The sequence below is a fragment of the Dermacentor andersoni genome, chromosome 4, assembly GCF_023375885.2.
Source record: "Dermacentor andersoni chromosome 4, qqDerAnde1_hic_scaffold, whole genome shotgun sequence".
Classification (NCBI taxonomy): Eukaryota; Metazoa; Arthropoda; class Arachnida; order Ixodida; family Ixodidae; genus Dermacentor; species Dermacentor andersoni.
In genome coordinates, this window is record NC_092817.1 from 95,101,562 (window position 1) to 95,129,204 (window position 27,643).

The 27,643-nt window shown below is 42.7% G+C and overlaps 1 long non-coding RNA gene across 4 annotated transcripts; it reads left to right on the top strand.

Moving 5' to 3' along the window:
- Positions 1-333: 333 nt before the first annotated feature.
- LOC129386274 (uncharacterized) lies at positions 334-19,285 on the top strand. 4 transcript variants are annotated; one of them, XR_008613722.2, is made up of 3 exons: positions 334-1,684; positions 4,094-6,815; positions 11,756-19,285. It is a non-coding gene; the product is annotated as an uncharacterized lncRNA (long non-coding RNA). The 4 variants fall into 4 exon arrangements; XR_011893883.1 differs by having other exon boundaries at positions 334-1,224; XR_011893884.1 differs by lacking the exon at positions 334-1,684 and having other exon boundaries at positions 3,513-4,307; positions 6,475-6,815.
- Positions 19,286-27,643: the final 8,358 nt, after the last annotated feature.

The following is a 27,643-nucleotide window of genomic DNA, read 5'->3' on the forward strand; positions in this document are numbered from 1 at the left end:
GCCGGTGCAATGCCGACCATTATTGTCGTCAGGGCCATGGCTGGCCCGCGTGTGGCATGCGCTCGGCTGCGTTGGCCAAATAGAATGGCCCTACGGCTGGCCGACTGACTACGTACCTAAAGCCTTGGTAGGCCCTCGTATGGGACGCCGTCGGCCAAGTCGGCCACAGTGGTCGGGCCTACATCGATTGCCGACGATCGGCCGACGTTAGGCCAATGTCAATCCCCAAAGCTGGGCCGCCCTCGGTTGCCGAGGTCGGGCCAACCGTTTTGCAGTCGGCCGGACACGTCGGGCCGACTTTTTGCCACGGTCTTTTTGTTGCTTGGGCATTCTGTTAGTTGGCCAAATGCAGTAGACTTTAGTTGATTACATTCCTATTAATTCATTCTTCTTTTTTGGTCAATTCAATCTCAGCTCGAGGTCTTGATCGGCCTGCCGTTGGACACTGCTATGCGCCCAAACTGTCATTATTTATGGCTTGGGCCTCGCCGAATTAGTGAAAGGCCCGTCACTTTCTCCGCATACGGCGATTTTCGGCCAACTTTCGGCAGATTTTGAAGCGATCATGGCAGCTCAAATTACATGGTTTTCATTTTTACCGATTCTAATGCACAATTTTTTTTTTGTTGTTGTTTTTACAGCAAAGCTGTTAAGGGCTGCTTTTTTTCCCCACAATCGTTTTTTCCCCACTCGCCGCGTGTAGAAAAAAAAATCCTGAGGATGGTGAAATGCCGGGCCGACCCACGGCGGAGGTGACGCAGGCGTTAAGCACTCCCCATACGTGGGCCGATCCCGAAGATATTGATATGCCGGGCCGACCCGCGGCGGAGAGGAGGTGCCGTTCGTCATTAAGAGGCTCACATACACAGCTTCGCTGGTCATCCTTCTTCACAGAGTGGAAGGGCACTGAATCTTTTTCTTATTATATATATGTGTAAGGTTGGTAAATAGCTTACATGCGAAACCGAAACTGCGTTCGCCACGTTAGCGTGCGACGGCCTGCAGGGTCTACTGTCAAGAGTGAGCGCCATCGTCATCGCAACATGGCGGCTGAGCTCGTCTTGTTTATGCGTTGTATGGCGACGACGACGCGCTGCATTCAAGCTTACGAAGGCTCACTCAAAAGATAAGTAGTTGTACATGCAGGCAGCGACAACAGAGGCGCGTAACGTTCTTTTGGCGCTCCGGATACTTGCATGCATCGCAAGATCGACTGGCAAAGTGGTTAGTCATGGCGTAGGCCGCCATCTCGTTCGCAATGGTTGCGGAGTTTATAGTGGACTGCACGATGAAAAACATGTTAAAAATGTCTTTTAGATAGACAACAATAGTCATCAATGTAGATAAATCTGCCATTATATACTCATTCCTTTTTAACAATGAAAGTCAGACATTTCGTGCCACTTTAAGCCGACTGGACGACGAAGCGTCCACAGAAGAAAAACGGACTAAGGTCTCGAAAGTCATCCGTGCTGTAGGCCGCAAAAGCGCTAGCTGCTGTACTTTTACAAGGCTACTGAGCTCTGCGATTGTCTTTTGTGCGGTGAAGGCTGTTATCTCTGCGTGCGCGCATCACATGTTCATTTCCATAGTTTCTGCCAGCTTCTTTTCCTCCCAGTGTTGTAGGGTAGCAAACTAGGTGCAACCTGTTTAACCTCTCTTATCATTCCTTCTCCCTGTGAAGGTGAGCTATTTGCCATTGCTAGAACCGGCGGCGTACTACCTTTGTTGTATTTGTTGCGAACATGTGTGCGTGTGATAACATTTGGCGTGTTAGATTTGGGATTGTTTCGTATTATGAACTCATTGAAACGCTGCGCATTTGATACGGGGGCGCATTAAAATTGTGGTAAGTACCACCAAATGAAGCAGTGGCATGTTCAAATATTTCTTTACTGTTTCTTTTAATTCGGCCTGCTGTGTGGTTTGATTAATCTTGTCCTTCACGTTAAGATTGAATAAACGGACCCTTGACTGTATACGTCGGCACGGTATGTTCAAGTGGGGAATCAGCCTGTCGCTGGATATGATTCCTGAACTTGTCACATTTTAAAGCTAAGCTTTTATTGCCTGTCTCCCAGCGGTTTGACATGGCCTCGTTGGTCTAATCAGGTAGTCTCAACAATGAGTCCTTTCACGGCTATACAGCAATAACTAGCTAGTCGGCACTGCTAGTTGACGATGAGGAGAGCAATTTTATGCATAAAAAAAAAAGCCTATCAATTCGTGAAGTCATTAATTTGCAACCACAATTCTACAATTTCAGTGGGATAAAACAGGCCATGTTTATTAGAGCTTTCTTTGTGCCACATGAAGGCTTAGACATAATAGGCGTGGGTGACCCTGTGATCAAAGAGGTCCATTGAAGAGCAGCACATACCCAGAGACCCAAGTTGGCGCTAGGTTTATTGTAGAGCGGTACATAACTGTGTGTCACTTACACAGTGACTGAAGTGGTCTGACAGTTGGTGTCGAACCTGGTTCCTTAGCACAGCAGCCAAATACTCCATGGACTACCCAATGACCCAAGTCGGCGGTAAAACGGTCAGAGAGATAGACCGACAGATGGACACCAGAATATGCTTGAAGTACTAAGAATGCTAATTGCATTATCATTAATATTTACTGGTCATCATGTTTTTGTTTATTTGTCAACATTCATTTTCAGCAATAATGATGTATCTTCATCTATGGTAATTGGACGAAGGACTTAAAATGGTTTCCCATATTTCTGTGCACATGTCTGCAAAGTTGGCTTAGCAACGTCACCTTTTATTTTCCCCGGCTTTCATCTTATTCTTTTGCTTGTTCATTCTGTGTATATGGTGGAGCATGTTGAGTTATACACATTCTCACAAAGAACCTCTTGGCTAGCACCGTCCTCGCTGCTGGGCTGCTGTACTATACAGGGTGTTTCACATAATTTGTGCTAAGGAGTTAAAGTAGTTAGCCACAACTGAATGAAACCAACGGCTTATGGTTTGCTGTCATGTGGTGCTTCTTAGAGTATTTTTTATATTCCGCTTAGTTAAGATGATATTTTAATATTCACTTTAAGGCCAAATGCGTTTTGTTGCACTGTAGAGGAGGTTCAGAAACCATCGATCCAATTTTTTGTGGCAATGTACATGCTGCGTGGTGATTTTTTATGCGTTTAAAAAAAGCCCGCGAAATTTGAATTAAAACCATGCGACAGCACTCATGCATTATTGTATTGCAGCACTCTCAATCACAGTTAGTGCTAAAGAACCGTGCACACAAACCATGGCGAAGTGATTGGCCGCAGCTCTAGGCATTGGCTTCACAGTGCGTCAGCATCTTTTTTGGAAAGGAAGCACCGTCGTCCCTGATAAGCGATAGGCTTGATGCATGGTTGAGAGCACTGCAATACGATAGCGCACGGGTGCAGTCACATGGTTCTATCTCATATTTCGCAGACCTTCTTTCACCAGAAAATCGCCATGCAGCATGTACGTTGCCACAAAAAATTCAATTGGTTGTTTCTGCACCCACTCTACAAAGTAATGAATGGCACTTGGCCCTAAAGTGAATATTAAAAATTTTGCATAATTCATCTTAGTTAAATAACTAATTAAGCTCAATGTAAAAAGTACTCTATGGAGCGCCACATGACTGCTAACCATTTTTTTTAAATCCTTGGCACAAGTTACTTGAAACAGCCTGTACATTTTTGGTAGTGTGGTGGATAGGTGTTGTTTATTCGTTTCTTGTACATTCATGGGCAACAGATAACTAATGGACCAGAATAGGTTAAGAGAGTACGTCAGAGGAAACAGAAAAAAAAAAAAGCATGTTTCAAATGCTGTAGTTCATGATGCAAAGCTAGCATAAATTTGTAGAGATAAAGAAAAGGTAGGGTGAAAGAGACAGTATGTATAGACTTTTGTTTGCTTGGTGTTTCCTGCACTGTGTATGTGTGGCACGGCACAGACTCTAATGCATGAAACATTGCAGAACGAAACCACTACAAAACAAAATGCAAAATATTGATTTTATTAAGAAACACTCATACAATTGCAAAGTGAAATTTTTACTCCAGCTCATGTTATGTCGCCGTTGATTTCTGCCACAGAATGAAGACATGCTACAACCTGTCATATGGCCACTCATGAATGCCAGTGAGATCGACAGACTGATAAACCTGCTGTGCTGCGTGCCTGCTGGATTCATTTTACTGCATAGAGCAGTCCATGCCTGAGCTACTTGCATATTAATGCTTAGCCTTTCAGAATGACAACTATGGCCAGAACATTTTATGCGCATAGTGGCTAACACAAAAAGCTAGGGTATGTGTGTAATACCAGTGCCTCATGAAAAAAAAAAAATGGAATTAACTAGTTTTTTTTATCCAAGTTTAATGCCATTCAAACAGTGTCACACAAATGTACTTAAAGGCCAACTGTAACAAAATTTTGAACAACATAAAAAGCTTAGATTCAGATAGATATACAGCAGCCTTCATGCAAAATTATATGTTTGAAATACCGGTGGACATGACAGGAAAAGTGTGCTGCTAACCTGAAGGTTAATAGCTTTATTCTTCTCCTTCCACAAGTTTTACCAGTTAGTAAATGTCTCATTCTCCAGCCTCTATGACGTGTGTGTGGCGGAATCATTTCATTTCCTGGGTGCCCTTTCTGCTGATGCCTTACAATTGAAAAAGTATTTCTTTTTGCTGCTGTGTACAGCTTTGTGTACCTTCTTTCTGGCATAGTTTATTTTTGGCTCTTCACTTGCTGTTATTAAATTATCCTTTCTTGTATTCAATGTTGATTGCATATTGTTGTTTCTATAGCAGTGTGATGGTGAAGCTTAAGAATGGGCTCGGATGCACATTGTCTGTTTCAGACAGTTAAATAAAATAAGTCTATGTCATTTACAATGTAAACATTTATACTGTTCATATGCTTCTAACAAAGTGGAGGGGTAACTTGAAGAACGTAAATAACTATTGCCATAGAACCCATCTGTGGTTACAAATGGTTGGCAGTAAGGTTAAGAAAAATGTATTTTGAGATATCTTAAGGTCAGTGTTCTTGCATCATTTCTGTGTCCATTAAGCTGTGATATTGGAAGCTGTGCAAATGCTACTTGACTGTATAAATTATGTTTTTACTTTAAGCATGCTTTAGTAATTGCACTGTTAAAAATTGTTTTGTGATGTTCAACCAACTGAAGGATGTGGCCGTTATCTTTTTCAACTCTAAAAAAGCTTCTTCCTTAACTGCATTTGCTTGCTCTTCGGTAGTGCGATTCCTAAGGAACACTCTTTATGTAGGGTATGCCTCTAAATTGTGAACCTCAAGAATTAACTACATGCATCTGCGCGAGGGAGTGATGGGCCTGTTTGGATGTGACAATGTATGAGCAGCATAAACTCGGTATCCCTTTTGGACATTGAAAGAAGCATAAGAGTTAGCCCTGGCACATAATTTATTTTGGGTTGTGTGGTGCCTGCTGTCCTGTTTTACTCTTTTCTGGTGTAGTAGCACGACTGAGGTACACTATTTTGCTCTTTTTACACTGTACTGGTTGCTTTCTCCGAGTTAAATCTCTTGGATTGTGATGGACGATGTTTGCCACTTAGCATGAACTGCTTTAAAATACTTGTGCATTGTGCTTTTCCATTTATTGTGAAGTGTTTTATGCTATTTTATGCTTGGGCAAGAGTTCACCAGAGCCAGCTTTAGGAGCCATTCACCACGCATTATTATTACTTACAGCACGCACTAATGACAAGGACAACGAAAAGAGACGAAACACAAGCGCCTTGTTATTCATCCTTGTTATTAGTGCGCACTGTAATTACTAATAATGCAGATGTACCAACTTGCCCAGCTAGCTACCGTTCTACAGTTTATTCGCCACACAGCAAACATTCACTAGCACTGGTTCAGTGCAGTTAGCTGTATTTTTCAGCATTTTCACATTTCCCAGCAGTGCATACCTCATTCGTTTTGTGCCGCAAACCTCTGAGCAGCATGTGCATGCTAGCCAAGCAACAAATAACACATTGCAGTGCATGCAATTTAGCCTATCTTTAACACGTTCTATGTGGAAATAGATTCTTAAAAGAGTTTTTGTATCATTAGTAGTAACCTTCTACTGAGGCAGAAACATTAAGGTGAACTAGGCAACTTCACGAATAATCTACTGTAAACACATGGCACAATCATCCTTTTAGTTTGCTATGCCCGTTGACCACTATGCTGCCAATAAGCACTGAAACTTGTTATAGGAAAGGCCTTTCCTTACTGTTCTTGTGTTTGGCAAGTTGAGGTTTCATTTCAGTGACACAAGCCTTAGCTTTAACGAATTGTTTTAGGCGAAGAAAAAAAATTTGTTGTTTGCATTAGTATGTATGCACTCTAATTTCTTTGGTGTTTCATAGCTGCAGCTTTGCTTTCAATTAAAAACGATACTCACGTGGTTCCTCTCATTTTTCTTGTGCAGCATTAGGTCGTTCCAGCCGTTCAGCGACTGGCAGAGGTGGGAGGCCAAAGCAGGGGCCACGCCGCCACCGCTGTCACCTCTGCAGTTACGTCACTGAAAAACTGGCACATTTGAGAACGCACGAGCGCATTCACACAGGCGAGAGGCCATTTCGTTGCCACTTCTGCTCCCAAAGGTTCTCGCAAAACTCCCACCTCAAGTCGCACCTACGCCTCCACACGGGCGAGCGACCATTCCCGTGCGCCTTCTGTTCCATGTCCTTTACACAGCCCAGCCAACGTAACAGACACATGAAAAGGCGTCACCCAGACGCCATGCAGTGAAGTACATTGCTCTATTGTGTGAGTAGACCTGGCTTATTTATAACAATGTGCATGACAATCCTATGTGCAGGAAAGCGACTAGGTATTTTAATAGCACAGAAAAGGAAGTATCATTGTACATTCAAACCTCAATAAAATGAAGTCTATAAAAGTTAGCACTTTACTTCATTATAAAGAAATGTTGTTATATTGCAATGTCAACCTTTTATTCAAGAAACGTAGTCGCCAATGGATTTTTCTTAGAAGAGGCCGTAAAGCTTTTCAAGTTAGGCAATCCGCATGTTTCATTTTCCTGTGCTGCCCTCTGCCACGCGCCACTGAAAACGTTTTGGAAGGGTGCCAGTGCTTTCGCCGGTTGGTTTGTGTACCTCCCTCCGCCCATGTTGAGTGCGTGTCTGTTGTGCGTTTTGTGGATCACTAATCATTATTAATGGCTTCTTCGAGTAGCATGGTGTTCCTGGAAGCCATGTAGCACTCGACGATTACTGGGTGAGCAGGCCTGAGTGCGCTATTGTGCAAACAGGATGGCCGATAAGGGCACGCTGAGTTGCGTTTGCCGAAACGGCTGCCTTAGAGTTTGTAGTCGCTGATTTCTGCACTTGGAGCTCGCTTTTTGCATTCTTTTTACACATTATTTAGACATTTTTCATATTCAAGAAGTCTTCAGCACAGCCTTCCGTGTTGGATTTATCAAAGTGGTTCACTTGTTTACATTGGCATATACAGCTGCAGATCTTTGTAAGTGTCAAAGATTGTGGAAAAGGTGCACCGTTGATATGAAATAGTGACAAAATGTAGCAAAACATACATATCTGCGCAAATGTGCCGTGTTGTTTCAGTCTGAAATGAGCCAAGGGTGGTGAGAGACTGCACCACTCAAACAAGTGACCCAGATACATATATTACCGGTTGTTACTTTATTACTGATTCTCACTTTTCTCTAACTCAATCATACTTGTTGGCACGTGCCATAAAGCATTATTAGAGAAAACTGCTCGCATATGTGCTCATTTATAGGCCGTGTTCTCTCATGAAAACGCGGTTGTCACCACTGACACCGTTGGTATAACTGAGCAAGACGGGTGTTTATCCAGCTGCATACCAAATGTGCCAGCGTTTGCTTGACGTTTGATGCAGAGTTAAACAGTGAATCTATGAAATTGAGAAATGTGTCGGCATGAGACATACAGGCCCACCCATGTAAGTAGCGAATGCGACCGGTAGCCTACGGGAATTGTGACGTATATAAATGTTGGCACAGCACTGTGTCGCCACTTGCTGCTTATTGTGTACGCATTGTGCGAAGTGAAGAGTAGGTAATTTCAAATCGTTAAGGCCAGTACTGAACTATAAAAGCAGTTTCCTTCACTTTTCAGTTCAGGTCTGCTGGTAGTGGAGTACGAACTCGACCACGAACTCGACGGCACCAGGCTTGACCTTCACTGAAGATAATCAACATTGGCTCGAACTTAATGTGCACAGCTTGAAAGGGTTGAAGCTTGTGCATTTGAATTTGGTAGGCGTGTTTGACTCAGTTTGAGCGTGAATAATTATATATACAAGTGGAGACGCTATCGCTATTGCGTTGTTGGTTCGACGCAGGGTTCAGTCGAACGATGGTCGGTACGCTGATTGTCGGTGCAGTTGACAAGAAAGTCCATCGCACTACAACAACTCGCGCTCATCGGTCACGTTGTTGTCCTGGTATGATAAAATGGTCTCAGCAACGCACTGTGCTAAACATTCGGCCAATCATACGTCGGCATAAGCGTCTTGTCACTCTCATATCGACCCAGCATTACCGCGCCTTAAACGAGTATGTGAAGTCAAGCACGTGCTGCCACCACCAGAAAGTGAAGGCCGATGCTGCAAGAAGACTTCGTCGGTAACGTGATGTTTTTTAAGTGTCACTCAAGTGTAATGCACGGGTTTTTCGTTATATTTGCTAGCCATCAATAAAACGCGGCGACTGTATGCCTGGCTTACTGTGCAGTCCACACAACTCGGACAAAGCCCTGACCGCTTTCTGTTTTAAAGTGGAGTTGCAGTCTTATGCTGCATACGTTTACGGCACCACACCGACATCGAGCTACCAGTGCAGTTTCAACACGGTAGGCAGCACAAGTGTTTACAACAGCGCGTGTCTAAGCATTTTTTTTTCTCCCAGGTGACTTTTCTGCGCGTGGCCCGTTCGACCCTTCCAAAACGTTTCGCAACTAATCCGCTAGGGCAGGGCACATGCGCCATCGCGGCATGAAAAAGGTGGATTGGAAGAAACAAATATTTTCCTAAATTTGAGAGTTAGTAACCAATGGTGTGGTTTCGTGCTATTTTGACAATATTTTCGCAGTGGCGGTACAAGTTAACCCTTGTGAAGCTTGCGCGTCTACTCCGCCGTGGCGGCTGTTACTGTTGCCGACAGTGGGACGGTGCTGTCATGAAAAGTGCAAACCTCTTGCTTCAACAAATCTCCAAAACTGGATGTTATGCCACCTCCAGCACTCGGGGAGGCAGAGCCCAAGAAGCTACAGCCATCTAGGTTTGCCAGTCATTGCATCCACTGCATATTACCTCCAGATGGGGTGCGCAGGCCACATATGCGCTCGCCATGCTCAGCTACTGCTTGACTAGAGGAGATGTGCAGTCCCCACAACCTCCTAGCACATCCTTCATCCTATTACTTCTCACTCGCTACCCCCTCCCCCTGCTTGCTTAGGAAGACAGCCCGCATCAAGCCACCATCATTTTCGGGTCACCTTCGCACACTTTCCTTAACAACCAAGTTATGCGGTGCTCGATAGGGTCTTATCACACTTGGACTTTATATGGAACATGACAGCAAGACGGTCTTGCTGCCATGCTGCTGTGCTTCGGTGGCCACTCGGTCGTGCGGCATGCGGTTTGAGAGGTGCGTTCATAAGCAGCCGCATGTAATTCCAGTTTCCATTTATTGCTACAATATTCCTTCACAGCAACAGGGAGATATTGTTATGTTAAAATTGTGTATAAACACATTTCGTTACATTGAGGTTCAAAATACATGGTGCTCTATTGACAAGAAGTTTGTTATATCAGGTTTAACGGTATTGTTCTTAATAAAAATGCTGGCACTCTTCCATAGTGCACTCAAAAGTTTAATTAATGTCTTGCGCTGAAGGCAGGCACCACCACACAGTGGGGAGCTCTACCACACAGCTTGAAGGGAAATGGCAGGCATCGTGCTAGCATCGTGTCTCATTGAAATGTAAAACATTGCAATTTGCTTATTTTGTTGGTGCAGTGAAATGCACAATGAATTTAACTTTGTGCTTGAAAATTCACTGTCAAAACGCTGGAGTGAGGAAGCGCGGCAGCAGCAGCGAGTGAATTGACCTTTGTGCTTTGTCTCGCATCAATGCGAACTAAGCTGCAAAAACAGAGCGCTAGGCAGGACTTTGTCGCCGTCGCAGATGGCTTTCAAGATAAAGCAGCCAGTGGAGTGGGGATAGTGTTAACATTGTCGAGAGGGTGGAAGGGAGAGGGAAGCGCAAGGCCAGTGATGTGATGCAGCAAAGCCATGCAGTGCAAGGTGCATGGCACAAAGGCAAGCGTGACAAAGTGGCTCCCCCTTCCTCCTTGGGTTTTTGCATTTTCTTTTTCTTTTGAGGTGCAGTGCACACCCAGTAGCCAGATTTAATTGTTATATAGTGTAACATAACATGGGAGCATTGTAGTATGTGGTTTATTTTTCCATGGAACACGTACAAAAGTTGACAGTGCATCAGCTGCTCAGTGTTGTATTCGACATGGTCTTAAAACTGGTATCATAAGTGGGTTCAACTGCACCCCAAACTTTTGACTGTTGTGGAAATAAATTTGTCTAGTTATGAAAAATTGAAGCAATAATCTGCCTCCTAGGTATCTGAAGTCTGCTGCTAGTATTATGAGAGACATAATGCTGGCCTTGTTGCTTCCTTTTGTTATTTTTCATAGGTGCTTGAACAGGCTTGTTTCAATTTTCTTCTGTAGTAAAGGCCTCTCTACTTTTCATTAAAATAAGTAGTTCTTTACATTGCTGTATTATGGAATTGTGCATTTGTTGTATTCTGTATTAGCACATTTTTCTTGCTATTTTGTTCTGTATTTGTTTATTCCTGTGATATAATGATAACATTGTTCATCTCTTATTTTATTGCCTAAAAACTAATTACATTGTTGGTTTTCACTATTCTGCAGCACCTGTGCGACCCAGAATTTCCTAAGTTAAGCAGGGCCTTTGTGGGGTGCTGCAAAACACCTTTAGCCCTACATAATATCGGCATCAAATGAAACGCAAACAGCGGAGCACATAACTGAAAGTATAGGGCACGCTATCCAGTCACCACCATTTACAGGTGCGCACATTCGGTTTGACCGCACTACGTGATGATGGTCCCTCTATACTGTGATATTTTCATTTCTGTTCTGGTTCTCTTTTATTTGAAAGTGATAAAAGATTACGGCGCAGTAATGACTGCGATAACTGTACCACACGCCGTGCTGTTCGCATTTCATTTGACAGCACATACGGTTTCGCCGCACTGGGCAATAATACTGACCCTGACCTGTGAAATTTCAGCTTCTGTTTTCATTGCTTTTTCTTTTCTCACTTTCAAATTAAAGAGATCCAGAACAGAAACGAAAAGGAAGAGCATCATTGTGCAGTGTGGTCAAGCCAGATGGTTGCACCTGTCAATGGTGGTGATTGGACGGGGTATGCGCTATACCTTCAGTTATGCTCTCCGCTATTCACGTTCCATTGGATACTGATACATAGTACCTCAGTGTGCAGTATAAGCTTCTAAACAAAATGAATGATAAAATGAAATTCGTTATTTCAGATTGTCTAGTCTTTTCTGTTTTGCATGTAGTAATTTCATGTTGTAAATAAAATGATAAATAGCTGTCTTGTTTGATTTTCCCTTTTATTTTCTCTGCAGCCACAGGATGGCATCATCACCATCTGGCCACCATCAAGCACCAAGTGTCACTGCACAGGTGCCGCGACCCTTGTGACCAGTGTTGTTATATGACCCTCGGACTATCATCTCTCATAGCACATGGGGGGGTGCATTCCCACACAGACTGGAGGCCATTTTGGTGTTGCTTTTGCTCTTGGAGCTTTTCACAGACGGGAGATCTCAAGTTGCACTTGTGCATCCAGATGGGCAAGTGACCATTCCTCTGCCCAGTCTGCTGTATCTCCTTTGTGTGGGCTGCTCGCCTGAACGGTTTTTTGTGAGCGCATCACTGTGCTACCACAGAGAAGCAGAACACCGACTTTGTATGTGGACATGGTTCATTAACGAGGGATAAATGAAGTTCTGCTACATATGCGGTATGCTGCATAGCGCTCTGGTATGTTGGCGAGCAGAAATGTAACCATGTACTATAATATGTTATAATAATAAAATAAATAATATTTTAAAATGGTGCAGCAAAACTAAAGAAGCTGTTGAGACACTGCTGTGGCCAGTTAAGGTTGTTCCACTGATTTCCCAGTGCCTTAGTATAGTGGGTGGGGCACACATAAATATAGACAGCCATGATATTACGCTTTATTTGAACACTGATACATTGAAAGGTGTAAGCGAAAGAAAAGCTTGCTATGTCAAAAATTGTTTATACAGAAATACTGCAAAGCAAGCCGTTTTTGCAAATTCAGACATTTCCTGTAATTGTTGGAGGTTGCGGCAAACATAAGCTTACTGAATGGTGCATCTAAGGTTTCTAAATTGCACGGCTTTGTGAAAGGACATGCTTCATACCACGGCATTGTTAGGACATGCACAGGTGCAAAGCACAAGTACCTGATCTGCCATCATTACTAGACTTAACTGGCACTCTTTGCTGAAGCACTACAGCAGCAACGAGAGAAGCAACCATAAAAAACATTTCTTTCTTTGGGGTGTTGGGATCTCTGGGAATGCACTGTCATGACGACGCACGTAGCAAGAAAAAGTCAGTGGCTTGCAGTTTCTGTTTCTTTATTTTCTGCTTTTTTCTTTATCAGTATAAACGTTAATATATATTTTGTCCTAATTTTTCTGAATACCGGTATCCTTTGGAATTTTATGCATGCCACTTGGCATTGCTTTGTTTGGTTTTGATTCTTCATTTTTGTGTCTAGAGTGTTAATATTGCACAACAATGTAATTTGTTTATATTTTCTATGGATCAGCATACAGTGAGCTTTGCTGTATGCTGTTCACTATGTGCAGTGAAATGTGTTGCAGCTAGTGAAATGTGTTGCAGCTAGTATTCAGTGCAAGTAACCTTTTTATCTATCAACATACGGTATGAAGTCTCAAGAAAGTCTCAAGAACCTGAGTTTGCAAATAAGAGTTTATTTACTATACTTATACCAAATAATGCTGCCTTCTGTCACCTGCTATTGATGGGTGTGTTGCTCAGTGGCTATGGTGTTAGGCTGCTGAGCACGAGGTCACTGGATCGAATCCTGACCACGGCGGCTGCATTTCGATGGGGGCGAAATGCGAAAACACCCGTGTACTTAGATTTGGGTGCACGTTAAAGAACCCCATGTGGTCGAAATTTCCGGAGTCCTCCACTACGGCATGCCTCATAATAAAAGTGGTTTTGGCACGTAAAACCCCATAATTTTAATTTCAGAACACATGAGTCAACTTACACTTCATTTCAAGCAGTCAGTCAAGATATCTGCTTGAATTAAACTGACAGTTCGTGCTTACAGAAAGGGGCAAGAGACACAGATAGAACTTTAGTAATCTGCATACATTTTTGGGGGGTTCCCACAGCAGACAAGCGAAGCACAGTGTACTTGCTTGACGAACAATCGGATACGACTTATGTCGCAATATCTTGGTTTATGGTCAACAAGCAGTTGTGTTAGACTTATTGGCAAAGGTAATTCTCTACCAAACTGCATAATTATTGTATTCCTTCTCTTCTTGAAGACTATGGCATTTAATGTAAAGTTATAGGCACGATTATTTTACCACGTCAGTTGCCACACTCTGTACCTTGCTGCACCAAAGATTGAGAGAGTGGCTGTAAAAGCTCACTTCTGGTATGTTAGAGTGCTTCCACTTTTATCACTGACATTTCAAAAAATAAAAATAAAGTATCTTAATCCAACAGTGTCTTAACGAGGTCATCACACTGTCTGCATTCAGTAAATTCCAAAACAAAATTTTAAAACCCGGTTGATTCTTCCAGTGTATAGCCAGCGGGAAAGCAAAATCCGTGGAGAATGGAGAATCGAGGTAGAAAGTGGATGGGGAGAAGAGTGTTCTTACATTCCATGAGCAAGGTACAGCTGGTTGTGTTGGCATGTACTGATGAGGTGGAGTCTTTGCAATGGCCTGTACCGTGTTATTCAGTCTAGTGCATATGTCATGTAGTGGGAGTTCAAAATAAACAGGCAGTGTTCTCATTGTTTTAGTGGTATCGTCAAGGGAACTTTTGCACTGCTTGATAAAAACAACTTAATCAAAATATTCAGATCCTGTATATGTAGGTTCGACTGTGCTCGCAGAAATAATATCAAACCTTTCAAAGGGACATGTAGCTGTGCAAATATGTAATTTCACATTTAAAAATTATTGTATGTTTGTGTTTACAGAAGAATGGCTGACTTCATATTGCTATTCTAAACTACCAAGTTCCTAACTCACAGTATTGTACTATAATGTTGATTATACAAAGATATTATACGGTGTTTGGACACTTGCTTGTGTCAGTGATGCATTGTGTTTCAGAGCTTTTGAAGCGGCTTGCCCTATGAACCTCTTTAATTCCTTTCCCCAGTGCTTTCCTTGGCTTGATCTCTGCTAGCTTCATGTTGTAACTAGCAGAGAATGGAGCCCATCCGTTCTCTTTATTTTTGTCATGCAAGGATGCCAAATACTTTATTCAATACTGTGGACTGAGAAATGCATTCTTATTGCGACATTATAGTGAGAACAAATTGGCAGCAGTAAGTCCAAAATGATTTTTGTAGTAGTTAGAATAAAATGCAGGTTGCTGTACAGCAACAGAATTCTTTTCCTATGTGTTGACTGTGGCTATGTGGCATTAAAACATGAGTAAATACTGTATTTACCTGATTCTAACACACCCCCAAATTTAACGCAAACCCAATTTTTGCGGGTTCAATGTAAGAAAATAGAGGTGCTTCTGAACGTAACATGCCCCCCCCCCCCCACGTTCGCTATCAGAAAAACTTGAGGTAAATGCAGGACATGGTTAGAGACTCCCCCGGGACATTCAAGCACTTGCCCGATGACGAAAGCACTCGGTTAAATTCTGTCACTAGTACTCAACCATTCGTTGCAAAAAACATCCTTGTATTGTATTATAAGACGAAATAAACTGCTACTTTTCCCGTTCTATTTTATTCTTTAGAAAAATAACTCGTTGAAATTACCCTTGACAATGACGCGGGCGGTTGAAAGGTTTCAATACCACTCGGCTTCGCGCTGCCCACACTTTCGCGTTTCACTAGTTTCGTTATCGCCTAGTGCTGCACTGGTTTTGTTGGCTCGCGAAACTCACTCAAGCTGCAAGTAGCAGAGAATTCAACTTCCATGTGATGTCGCAGGATGTCCAAACAGTCTGCGCCGCTTGACCAAAATATAGCTGCAGCAACGAATCCACCACTCTGTCTTGGCTCGGTAGTGCCGTCTGTCGAGCAGGGTTTTACTCACCAATAGCAGCAAAAGGTGATGATGGCGTAATCAATGTAACCACTCCCCCAGTTGGGTGGTGGGAAATTAGAATTTCTAGAAAAGCATTCAGACCCTTCAGATGCAATTTTCCCGCAAACTAAGTCTTTTCTTGGCACGAAACAAGCATTGCGAGGGTTCTGGAATCGTATTTAAAAAGTCCACGTTGACTTAGTATTTGCCTTTAGTGTCCCTTTAATGAAAGTGGCATGTCATTGTCTGCATTGTTGCTTTATTAAAGGCCACAGATACTAAGTATTCTCAGGCGATCACATTTAGAGATAGTCTACGCTCGTTACAATGGACCCACTTATGACAGACTCGGTTATAACGGACCATATTTCAGCCTTAGTTTGTTCTACCTGTTTTATTAATGCAACGAAGTTCGCTTCTAACGGACCGCACTACTACGGACTGTTGGCTACAGTGAACCATATTTTGAAAGCGATCTGCAATGTGGACAAAGCACGCTCAGTGCCAGTAGCTTCGTATGTGCTGTGCTTTTGATGTTTAGTTCATGTTGAAGCGAGAGACAGCAAGAAGGACAATTCGCTCGGGGCTGCTGCCGCGCTTATCTTGCTTAATTGGCTATCGCAATCGATGTTTCACCTTTCAGGTGAAACTGCGACTTTGTTTTTTACTTTGGACTTTCGTCACTCACTTTTTGCAATAAAGTTCTTAAACATTGCGACGAAAGTTTCGGATATTACGGACTTCGGATAAAACGGGCATATTTTGTTGGATTATCAGGGACCGTTGTAACGAGAGTCGACTGTACTACTATCACTTTTGCTAGGTTTTACCTGACTCTGCATTGTACTTGTTTAAATACCGTATTTACTCGAATAATGACGCACTCTTTTGTCAAAAAAATTGGCGCGAATTCAGGGGTGTGATCATTACACGGGTTAAATTTCCTGCGAAAAGAAAAATTTTTCATCCCGCGTTTTCTGCGGGATGACAACGGGTCAACAAATAGGTGGCTGCTGCTGTAAGTAGTGCGGGACACCAAAACAAAAATGGCAGCCGGTGGAGCAAGCTGAACGCGATTTTTTTTTTGTTCTCGTGAGGACATGACATGCATTGAAACAGTTCCTTCCGTATCAGTAATGAATAATATTAATATCGGCAAGTTTGCGGCAATAATGTAGCCATGTCCACTTTGAGGGGACAGAAACAGATGGGCGCGCTTAGCTGCCAGTGACATAAAAACACAGCGGGCATGCTGTAAAAACTGCGGCATTTGTCTTCACTACTATCCTAATACGGCACGTTTCCACTAAGGGTGGGCGAATATCTTAGCTGTGTTACAAGCTTCGGCGTATGAATAGGGTACGCTTATAACGTATCAGTGTAAATGGGGCTACTATCGTTTCCGCTCGCGATTTGTTGCGTGCCCACGAGTGCAGATGAGAAGAATCAAAAAGCGCCTTTTTTGTTGTTGACCACAACCATTATAAAGCCTACACATAATAAAGGCAAGTTTGGTTGTACCTTTTTTTGTCATGGAAGTGCGGAAAGTGATGAAAGGAATGAAATGGTGCATCTACTTAAGAATGTTTGGTGCATGCAGACCGCTTGGTTTGTCTTGGAAGAGTCGTTCGCATAGCATTCTACAGATGGTAAGCACGATAATTATTAGCTAGACTTGGCACACAACATATCGCTGTGGCAAGTTCGGGGTACGATCATTACACGGGAAATAAAAAAAATTGAATTTGGCGACAAAATTCAGGGGTGCGATCATTACGTGAGTAAATACGGTGTGCAACCGACAGTGTTCCTGGCACTGCGTGCAGATGGCAAGTGCGGTGTAGCACCAGAAACACTGGCAGCTGTATATACCACCGCATCTGGTGCTGAGTCGTGAGAAATCTCACGAAAGTGATAGTGCCCATATTTCCTGGACTACAAATTACACCTTTTTGTAAGTATAATTGATATGTAAGTTGTGTCAGTGTATCAGACGTGCTTATCTCACTTTGGTCGACATGATGATGCTTGATTATGCGCACTTGCACACTCATCGCAAAAATTCCATACTTACCTATTTCAGGGCACTAAAAAAAATCAGGGAGGCCAAGTGGGTTGCCACTGTGCTGCCTGCATGGTGAGCCCAAGGAGCTAACATCTATCGCCACAATCATTCCACTGTTAATACAAAGTTCGATTTCTTTCAAAATGTTGCTGTGCACGACTTCTTGTTCTCTGGGGGGGGGGCACTCATGTTGGTCTCACCCATCTGCATGCCTTTATGCATATAGAAGTCACACCGTTGCATAGGATGCACTGACAAAAATTTTGTTAAATAGAACGGGACTTGTAGTCCGTGAATTATGGTATGCATCTCGAAAAGTAATTGACCGAGCGTACTGCTCCAGTTCATAGTAGAGCATAAAACTAAACCCATAGCAACCTTCACGAAAACGTGCTCCGTTGCCATCTTGTGATGGTGACGATGCTGCGTCTGGCAGTAAGCTGTTGCCAACACTGCAAATGTTGTTTTGGTTCTGTATCCGATTGTAATGCACAGGCAATTATTTCTTCTGAATGAAGGTATGTGTTAGATTCTGGTAAATACAGTATGTTGGCTACGACTGCACCATGCCATAGAATATGCTGTCTAATGAAGCTGTACAGACATAAGAGCATAAATTGTAAACCTGGATCTCAGATTCTACATCATGTAGAATCTTTTCTACATTTTGCCACACCTCATTCTTTAATTACATTGTGTCTGCAGTTTGTTAGAAGTGACCATGATTTCCATTCAGGTGTTTAGCACGACACTTTCGTTTGCTCAGCAGTATAAATACTTATCCTAGCTGCCCATTTTTAGCACCAATTTCGGGCTGGTGTAAAACTCCTTACATCTTCGGTACCTTTCATGGCACTTGTATGAGATGCCTTTGTTAATCTTCTGTATTTCAGTCTGAGAGCACATTAATATATTTAGACATTGTTATATTGTGATGCCTTTTTCTCTTTCCCTCTTTTTTTTTTTTCATGTGATAAATATTGAAAGGATATGTGGTAGCATGTTAACCTTGATAGAGTCAACTTGTGCACAGTAGCAAAAGGTATGGTATGTACAGTGTTTGCCAAACGTAACAAAACAAATCCACCTAGAGGTTGGATTGCCGAGTGATGGCTACATTGTGTTGCACCTCTGGAGCTTCTGGTTCTAGAAAGGTCGGAAGGGTACGGAAAAGTGTTTTCCTTTTTCTCCAGATCTGTTGGGCCGAGCAGATCCAGTGGGTCGCTGACTGCGCTTTGCAGTCACTGAAGCAGTGTCTGCTTTGTCAAAAGCTGTACTTCCTACCATATAGCACTGCACCCACATTCATCCGCCTCGATGCTGGTGCGGCTGATTCATTGCTGATAACATTTTTCCCCCCTCTTCACATATGGGCCGTTTGTACTTGGTGAATGTTATGTCTGTAGCCACAAGAATAGATATTTATTTCGAGCCTTCGGGTTGAGTGGCTGTATGTCTGAACTTCTTTACACCTCTGTAATTGCTGTCGTCAGTGTCGAATTTGGGTGCATGCGGAAATGTTACCTTTTCTTTATAATTTTTATTAGACATAGTACATTTAGCATTTCTCATTGAACTTATTCTTTCATTCTGTTCAGATCTCCTTATTATATTTTTTTCATGTTGGCTATCCTTCACAGCAAATAGCTGTTTAACCTTCGTTATCATTTGAATTCACTATATGTCTGTTTCAACCCACTGAATAAATGACTGTGTCTAGTGAATCTGTGCTGTTTACTTTTGCTGATGTATCTGTGCTTGCAGTTACATTTGTAAACTGTTTTTGATAATATGAACCTTCTTTTTTAAAATGAGGAAAGCTGCTTAAAAATTGAAATGGTTGCTGTAGAGCACACTTGTTATTACAAATAATTGTCTTTAAAAGGACACTTAAATGCAAATACTAAGCCGACGTGGGCTCTTAAAATACCATTCAAGAAACCTCGCAGTGCTTGTTTCGTGCCAAGAAGAAACGTAGTTTACGTAAAAATTATGTCTGAAGGGTCCGCATACCTCTAGCGCCATTTAAATCACCTACCCTCGATTGGGGCGTGGTAATGTTGCGTACACCGTCACCGTCCTTTACTGCCGTCGGTGAGTAAAACAACACCCAAGAGATGGTGCAACAATTCCTTGTGCAAAATGCAGACACACAGTCGTGGCAAAACCGAGCTAAGGCAGAGCATTGAATTTGTAGCTGCAGCTGCTCTTGGTCAAGTGGCGCGGACTGTTCAGGATCTCGCAACATCACATGGACCTGGAATTCTCTGCTACCTGCAGGTTGTGCGAGTTTTACAAGCCAGCAAAACCAGTGCAGAACTGCGTGATAACAAAACTACTGAAACACGAAAGCGTGGGCAGCACAGAGTGGACAAAAAATTGATTCGAGCGCCCATGTCGTACTCAAGGGTAATGTCAGTGAGTTCATTTTTTTCAAAATTGAATATAACTGGACAAGTACCATTTTCGTTTATCTTTTAATGCAATACAGTGATCTTTTATTACGAGTGGTTCAGTACTAGTGACAGAATTATAATGAGGAGTGCCTTCATCGTCAGGTTAGTACTTGAATGTTCCAAAGGAGTTTCTAATCGTGTCCTGCGTTTACCTCAGTTTCTCAATTACTAAAGCTCTGTTCGCGATAATATTGATGCCTTAGACATTCTCGAGCGCTAATCTATCAGTTTAGCTTGACTTAATATTTGTCTTTAGTGTCCCTTTAAAGCTATGGAAAAAGCCACAATGACATTCCAAGCTAATTGTTAAGATCCATGTACTTGAACCACGTCCTTGTTGAACTATCTTGCTGGTAGCTGCAGAAGTACCAGCATGAAATTTGCACCCTAGTTTTTCTGTACAAGGCATTTACCTCATTTGAAGCACTTTGAGCTAGGTAGGTAGGCATCGTTTTGTTGCCTCTTCAACAAAAAAATGTGTACCCGATACTGGGATTGAATTCCGGCCTCCCAGTGTGCCAGCATGATGCTCTAACAATTATGCCACACTCGTACACTTGTCGCATAACAGCACCAACTATCTACCTGAAACGACTGGCGTGTGAATCACATTGAATACCATAAGCATGTGCCAGTTTTCTTCAAACTACAAACACTGAGATTAAGTGCACAGATGGCCAACTTTACCACTGTCGTTTGTCTGTGTCTCGCTGAATAGCAACAAGTTGCTTATAAAAGAGAGCATGCCAATTTCTCCCACTCTTCTCTACTAGCAGCAGCACTTTGAGGCATCGTGCTTGACTGCAATGCCTTTGGGATTGGCCCACCATTCCTGTCTTTTTCTCTTACTACCTCATACAACATAGATGTCATGAGGCATTCTACCACCTTCATGATCAGTCCACTTAATGGAAAAGGTTGTTTAATTTCTTTGCCAGGGTATAAAAAAATTCAAGTCATGCTGTCTCGTCTATACTAGCGGTGTCACTTACATCATTGTCTTGCTGCTGTCATCACACGATTGTGTGCCTTGCACAAACTTGTTGGTCCATGTGGTAACACTTGACAAAACCCCGCGTGATGTATAGCAGGCTGTCTACTCGCGGTTGTAGCTCGGTGGCTACGGTGTTGTGCTGCTGAGGTCTCTGGTTCGATCACGGTCACAGCCGTTGCATTTAGATGAGGGCAATTAGCAAAAACGCCCATATATTGTGCATGAATGCACATTAAAGTACCAGCCCTAGACCTTGCAACTCACTTAGATAAGGCTAGCATGAAAGAATGTGCTGAGAAGACCCAATACATCATACTTGGTGGCTTACCCAAGGAGCAGAACAAGGTCTGTCTCAGGCTAGCAGATCAGACAATCCGTAGTCCAGAAAAGCATCAGATTCTTATCCTTGACACGCCCCTTCATGAAGATGGGGAGTGCCACTGCATGGTTTAAGGAAATGAAATGCATTGGGAAGTACTACCTCCATTCAACCAGGGGGACCTCGCAATGAACCAGGGGAGCAGGCACTAAAATTGACCACATGCTTGTCATGGCACCCTTCATATCTCATGCCTGCCATAATGCTGTATGCTTCTCTCACCTATGTACAAAAAGAGGAAGCTAGAATTTTTATATTGCGAATCTAAGCAGTGTTGCAATAGGCCTTTCTCGGCACACAAGATCATAACTTCAGCGCTTCTGCAGTCTTTTCTACAATGGGAGCCAGTGTTGAAGAAAGAAAATGGAACCATGGTAGACGTCGGACATTGGCTTCCTCTGCGAGACTCCCCCATGTCCCATGAATTTCCGAGTATACCTCCGAAGACTCCGCCATAGGAAGATGAAAGGATCCTCGGAAACAAACCTATTACGTGAAAGACAAATAAGGAAGCCCACACCCCTCAATGAGCCTTGCTTAGGCAAGTGGGTGTGATAAGACTCTCGGTGCTCTCTTCACTGATGCTGCTTGGGATCCTGCCAACCACTCTGCAGCCATTGCCGTCCACCATCCGGGCCAAAATGGAACCCGTGGCTGGCTACATCGGTACGAGAACAAGAAGGACCTTTGACATGTGTGCTTGAGTTACGTGCAACCAAATGGCTTTGAAATGTCACATAGCAATCCATACAAGGCTTGCCAACATCTAACATCAAGTTGGGCCAGGCTCCTTAAGCTGGGTCTCTGACTGACGGGATAAAACAAGCGAACAAAAAGCAGTTGTGCATTCTGCTTGCAAAATAAAGTAGACATGTAGGTGAACTTGGTGCCCAGTTATGTGGCTGGCATCGGTACTTTTGTCACTTGTGTCTACAAGTGCGTCGGTGAAACCCCACTTGCAGTACGGGCACACCTCCACAGCCACCTGCACTTTTGAGGACCCAGAGGAGAAGGACAATTTGCTTAAAGAATGAGGCAAAAGAGTCCTGTATTCAACTGTTCCAGCTAACTACCATCCACTGCGCAAACCACAATCACGTTGCAAGTGCAAATCCACATTCATGAAGTGAGAGCAGATGCAACCTTTAGAGAAACCATACTTGTCAGATAGTGTACACATGGAAGTCACCATGGCACACAACAATACTTGGGTACCATCAGCACCTGCTGGATGTGCAGCATGCATGCCTGCCTTACACTGAAGCATCTTGTGTGAGATTGCTCTACTCTAGGGACTACTTGGGCACTCTGTCATGTTAGTGTGTTCATATGACACTGGACTTCAATCCCCAAAGGCAACACTACACGGGTCATGCATTCGCTGTAGGATGTTCCCCTTGGAGCAGGCATCTTTGCAAGGATATCATTTTACCTCGTTTTACTATTCCTCATTTCCCCTAATGTTGGGCAGCGTGCCACCAACCTGCGTAATAGTTTTTCCATTGCATTCCATCATTTACGTTAGAGGAGGTGCATTCCATGTTGACACTACATATCAAAGATTAAATCATCCTGTTATATGGGAAGCATGGCACAGCATAAAATGAAGACATGGGAGTCAAAGAAGACATCCTTTGTGGAGACAAGCTCTGTTGCATACTCACATATGTCTTTCTTGCACAACTCTTGCATGTCTCCTTACATTCAGATTTCCTGCATGGCACACACAATGGTAGGACCCAGTGTCGTAACATAGCTACAACAGATGGCACAAGTGCTCCTATGTTAGTGCCATCTGATGGCGTCTATAGTTCATGTGTGTGAGAAAGTTGCTTTCTGCTTTTTGATTGTGGGATTTCAGTGTGAAGTCTAATAGTGCACTTTTTGGTTCACTCAAGGATTGTCCTGCAGATGGCTTCCCTTTTTAACTTAGCAGCACGGCAGCAGCATAGGTAAACCTGATTACTTAGGCATGCTTTTGGTTTGCAGGACCATACCTGTTAATGACCCAGACCTCTCAGTTCAGCATGGGCAAACTTTCCCTCTGTATTCCCGGCTGGTGAGTCTTAACATCCTGAATTCCTCAGCATGTCTCAACAAGGAACTTCCCTCAGTATACCAGCTAGCTGGAATTATGCATTCAAGGAGCAATGAATGCCCTCTTTGTGTAACTACACTACTGTACGTTGCATCTCTTGTTTCAAAGAGCCAATCAGTCTTGCATATTTCAGAACTTCTGTACCTCCCCTTGGGTCCTGGTCTTATGTGCTGTAATTTTTTTTTCATGTTCCAGTACTGACGAGCCCAACATTGAAAATTGGTGAAAGCAACCCTCAGTGCTGCATTGAAGAGGCATTGCCATTTGCAATGGTGCATTCTTCAGGAAGAAACAAACTTGACTTTTTCCAGTGCTGTATGGAATGTTGCCGCTCTTTGCCCACATGTACCTTTCAATTTCTTTTCTTAGTCTCCAGCATCCCTTCCTCTTGCTCATCACTAAATTTTTTTTAACAACAAACACTGAAGGTGCGGGACAGATCAGTCCCAAAAGTGGTGTTCCAAATGCGGGCCATAAACCAAAAAAGAATATGGATTTTCGCCGAACCTTGTTCTCGAGCTCAAGTTGCTTTCCATCTCACAGTGCCATTTCTAGCAAAGTTGTACATTTCTTCCATTCACTTTTGTTACACATGTTTTTGGCAAGCTGAAATGTTATTTCATTCACACCTTTGCTTGTCCTGCTTGTTCTAATGTCTGAAAGCGAAAAAAAAAAAAAAAAAATCTTGGCAACTATGTTCAAGCTTGCCAGTTTTCTACATTCATGAGCGCAGTTTTTCTTGTCCAAAGTATGTGCAACTGACCGTTCTGATTTATGTTATTTTATTTTGTGCAGTAACAAGGTTTCGTGGCCATTCTGCTGCAACCAGAAAGCGTAGAACATCACTGGAGAAGCGCTTCTACTGCTGCCACCACTGTGGCTACGTGACTGATAGGCCATCGCATTTGCTAGTGCACAAGCGTACCCACACTGGAGAGCGCCCATTTCAGTGCCAATTTTGCCCTCAAACCTTCTCGCACAAGTGCAACCTCAAGTCGCACCTACTCCTACATGAAGGCCAACGACCTTTTCCCTGCAGCATTTGTTCCATGTCCTTTGTACAGCCAGGCCACCTGAACAGACATATGAGAATGTACCACCGTGATGCTACACAGTAAAACTGGAAATGGGTGAATATTTTAAACTTTTGAATGGTGAATCGAATAGTATCTTATTCAATTCGGTCTTCGAATTGAAGTCACTATTCATAAACAAATATTTTTTTAATAGTTTTCTAATAATTCAAAACATAACTGTGTGCAATCAGACATGAAATTGTAGCAAAAGTACAATAAATTCATCCCTGCCGGCATAGTATAGTCAAAACATGAAAACTAACGTAGTGCAGTAAGAGGCTGCGTCGCTCAGGGATACAGACTTTACCGGCTATACAGTGAACACACTTTCTGAAAAGTTCTGTGCATGCGAGCAAACTGCTCGTTTGTTTCTAATGATCAATTTGTGCTTTTGATAAACAATCCTTGTTAACATGCAATGCAGTGACATCATCATCATAAGCCTATTTTATGTCCACTGCAGGATGAAGGCCTCTCTGCGATCACAAATTACCCCTGTCCTGCACCAACCGATTCCAGCTAGCATCCGCGAATTTCCTAATTTCATCGTACCACCTAGTCTTTTGCCTTCCTCTACTGTGCTTCCCTTCTCTTGGTACCCATCCTGTAGCCCTAATGGTCCAACAGTTATCTAACCTGCACATTACATGACCTGCCCAGCGCCATTTTTTCCTCTTAATGTCAATTACAATATTGACTATACCCATGTGCTGTCTGATCCAAACCGCTCTCTTTTCTGTCTCTCAAGGTTATGCCTAGCAATGACAGAGACTTGCCAATGTAACGATTACTATGATGTGAACACCGTCTTATGATATTTGTGAAAACTGTTGTTCATTATTTGAAAAATATTCAATATTCAATTCGCTTCTGGCATTGTTTGAATTATATTCGATTCGGTCTCAAGAATAACTATATGCGCACTGCTATTCAAAACAGATCATCCAGTCTTGCAGGTGGACCTAGTATGCTTAAAAAAAGGGCCGGACCAGAAATTTTTTAAAGTGTAAATCACGGTATGAAAATAGTTTAGGTGAGAGGACGCCGCCACTCTCCACTTCACGGCAAAGCTCTGCTTCTCAAGTGCCCCAACAGATGGCGCTACCAACATAGACCCCCCCCCGAAAGGCCTGATCATGGTGTGGGCCAAGTAAACAAAAAGCCAGCCTGGTTTCACAACGGCATCGTTGCGAGGCCAAAGCAAATTGTCCAGTAAAATAAATACCTTGACTTTACCACCTCCATGTTCTGGATTATAAAAGTGCATCATTTATCAAGAACCTAGTGTTCGGTTTTATATGCAGCGAAGGTGAGACAACGAGTTTGGGGGCAAAGTCCCATGTGTCCGGCCGATGTCTGCGCATGCGTTAAGTAGTTTCTTCGATGCCGGCTGTCGCATGAATAAATGTCTGCAATGTTTTCGTTTTCCCCAGTCAATCGTCATAGGTGGTCAAGTGCAGCTACTGTTATAACACCGAGTTTATTTTCCATTGCTCACGTGTGGCTCACCATGGCGATAACATCGTGGGTTGGCGATAAACATGAAAGAAAAGAGAATTCACAGGAAACAGTTGCAACATCTTGGCCTAGAAAACAGCTAATAAACTGTTATAACCCTTGCAACTTTATTCAGCTGTGTCTAACATGCATGTCTTTGACAACTACAAATTTGATGCTGTCTGTCATGTATACTTTTTTATTCGAACTTTAACCCTTTCAGGGTTGATTTTTTTCGCCATATACGACCGCTCAGGGTTGATTTTTTTATTGCAGATTCCAATTCTTCTGAGAAACCTATTTCGAAAAAAAATTACCGTAATTTTTCTAGGGTGACCATAAAGAGAGAAAAAAATATTTTGCGTTGGAATATATGCACTATTTAATCATGAATAACAACAATAAAAAAATAAAATAAACTTATAAGAATTATAAATTTGATACATTGTTATACACACAGTTCCAGGCTTAGAAAATGTGCACACGAGAATATTTCACAAGTTTCAAATGTTCCTCCTCTTACACTAATATTTGTGTCCATAGCGTAATCGAACTGCGTAGGTGAGCGCACTCAAGAAAACTGTGTGGTTGTGTGCCCATCAAAAAAGCTAACTGTGCGACAAACTTCTGCTAATCTTCATTTTATCGCCAACCAGAGGCAATTAGATTTCGCGAGTCTCCCCCCCCCCCCAAAAAAAAGGAAAGAAAAGGAAACACCATGCACGGCGGCATTCTTCCTATTCTCACCCCTTTGAGCAATAAACGAGCGAGAAACAGGCGGTCGCCCTTTGAGCGATTAGTAATGAAATAGCCATCAGTTTTGCGAGTGCAAGAAGCCGAAACCACCCACAGAACAAAACCCAAACTGCCGCATGCCCATGCACGCACTAACGTGCGAGTGGTAGTATAAAGACACGCTGGAGCAAACTAGCTCTAAATCTAACCATGCAACGAAAACCAAAATAGGGAGGCTCGAGAAAAAAATTCCCTGTATTCCCACATAGTGGCAGCACATGCCAGGAAAGAAATAATTTTGAAATTGGTGCACCTTTAAAACGTTACAGACGGCGCCATAAATATACGGCGCTGTATATTTACATCATCGACCCTGAAACGGTTAAGATACATACAGTTTATAGTCTTGTGAAGAATGCATACATTTGTGTGGATGACAACTAAGCCTTGACCTCATAAATGCCATTTATTTGCACTACAGAAAAATTACATCGGTAAGAGTGACAGTGTACATCACACCATACACACACAAAAGAAAGTTTATTCACATATATACTACACATTAGCACTATATTGCACATTGCAATATATGAGCGAATATAAGTACCTTGGTGTAATAATAACAAAGAATCTGAGTTGGAATAACCACGTATCCAACATATGCGCATCCGCCTTCAGTAAGTTATGCTTCCTCAAATATAAACTTCGACAAGCCCCTCCATCCATCAAGCTGTTGGCCTATAATTCAATCATTAGACCTACCCTCGAATACGCATGTGTTATTTGGGACCCACACACTAAGAAAAACATTGATGCTCTAGAAATGATTCAACGTTAATCCATTCGG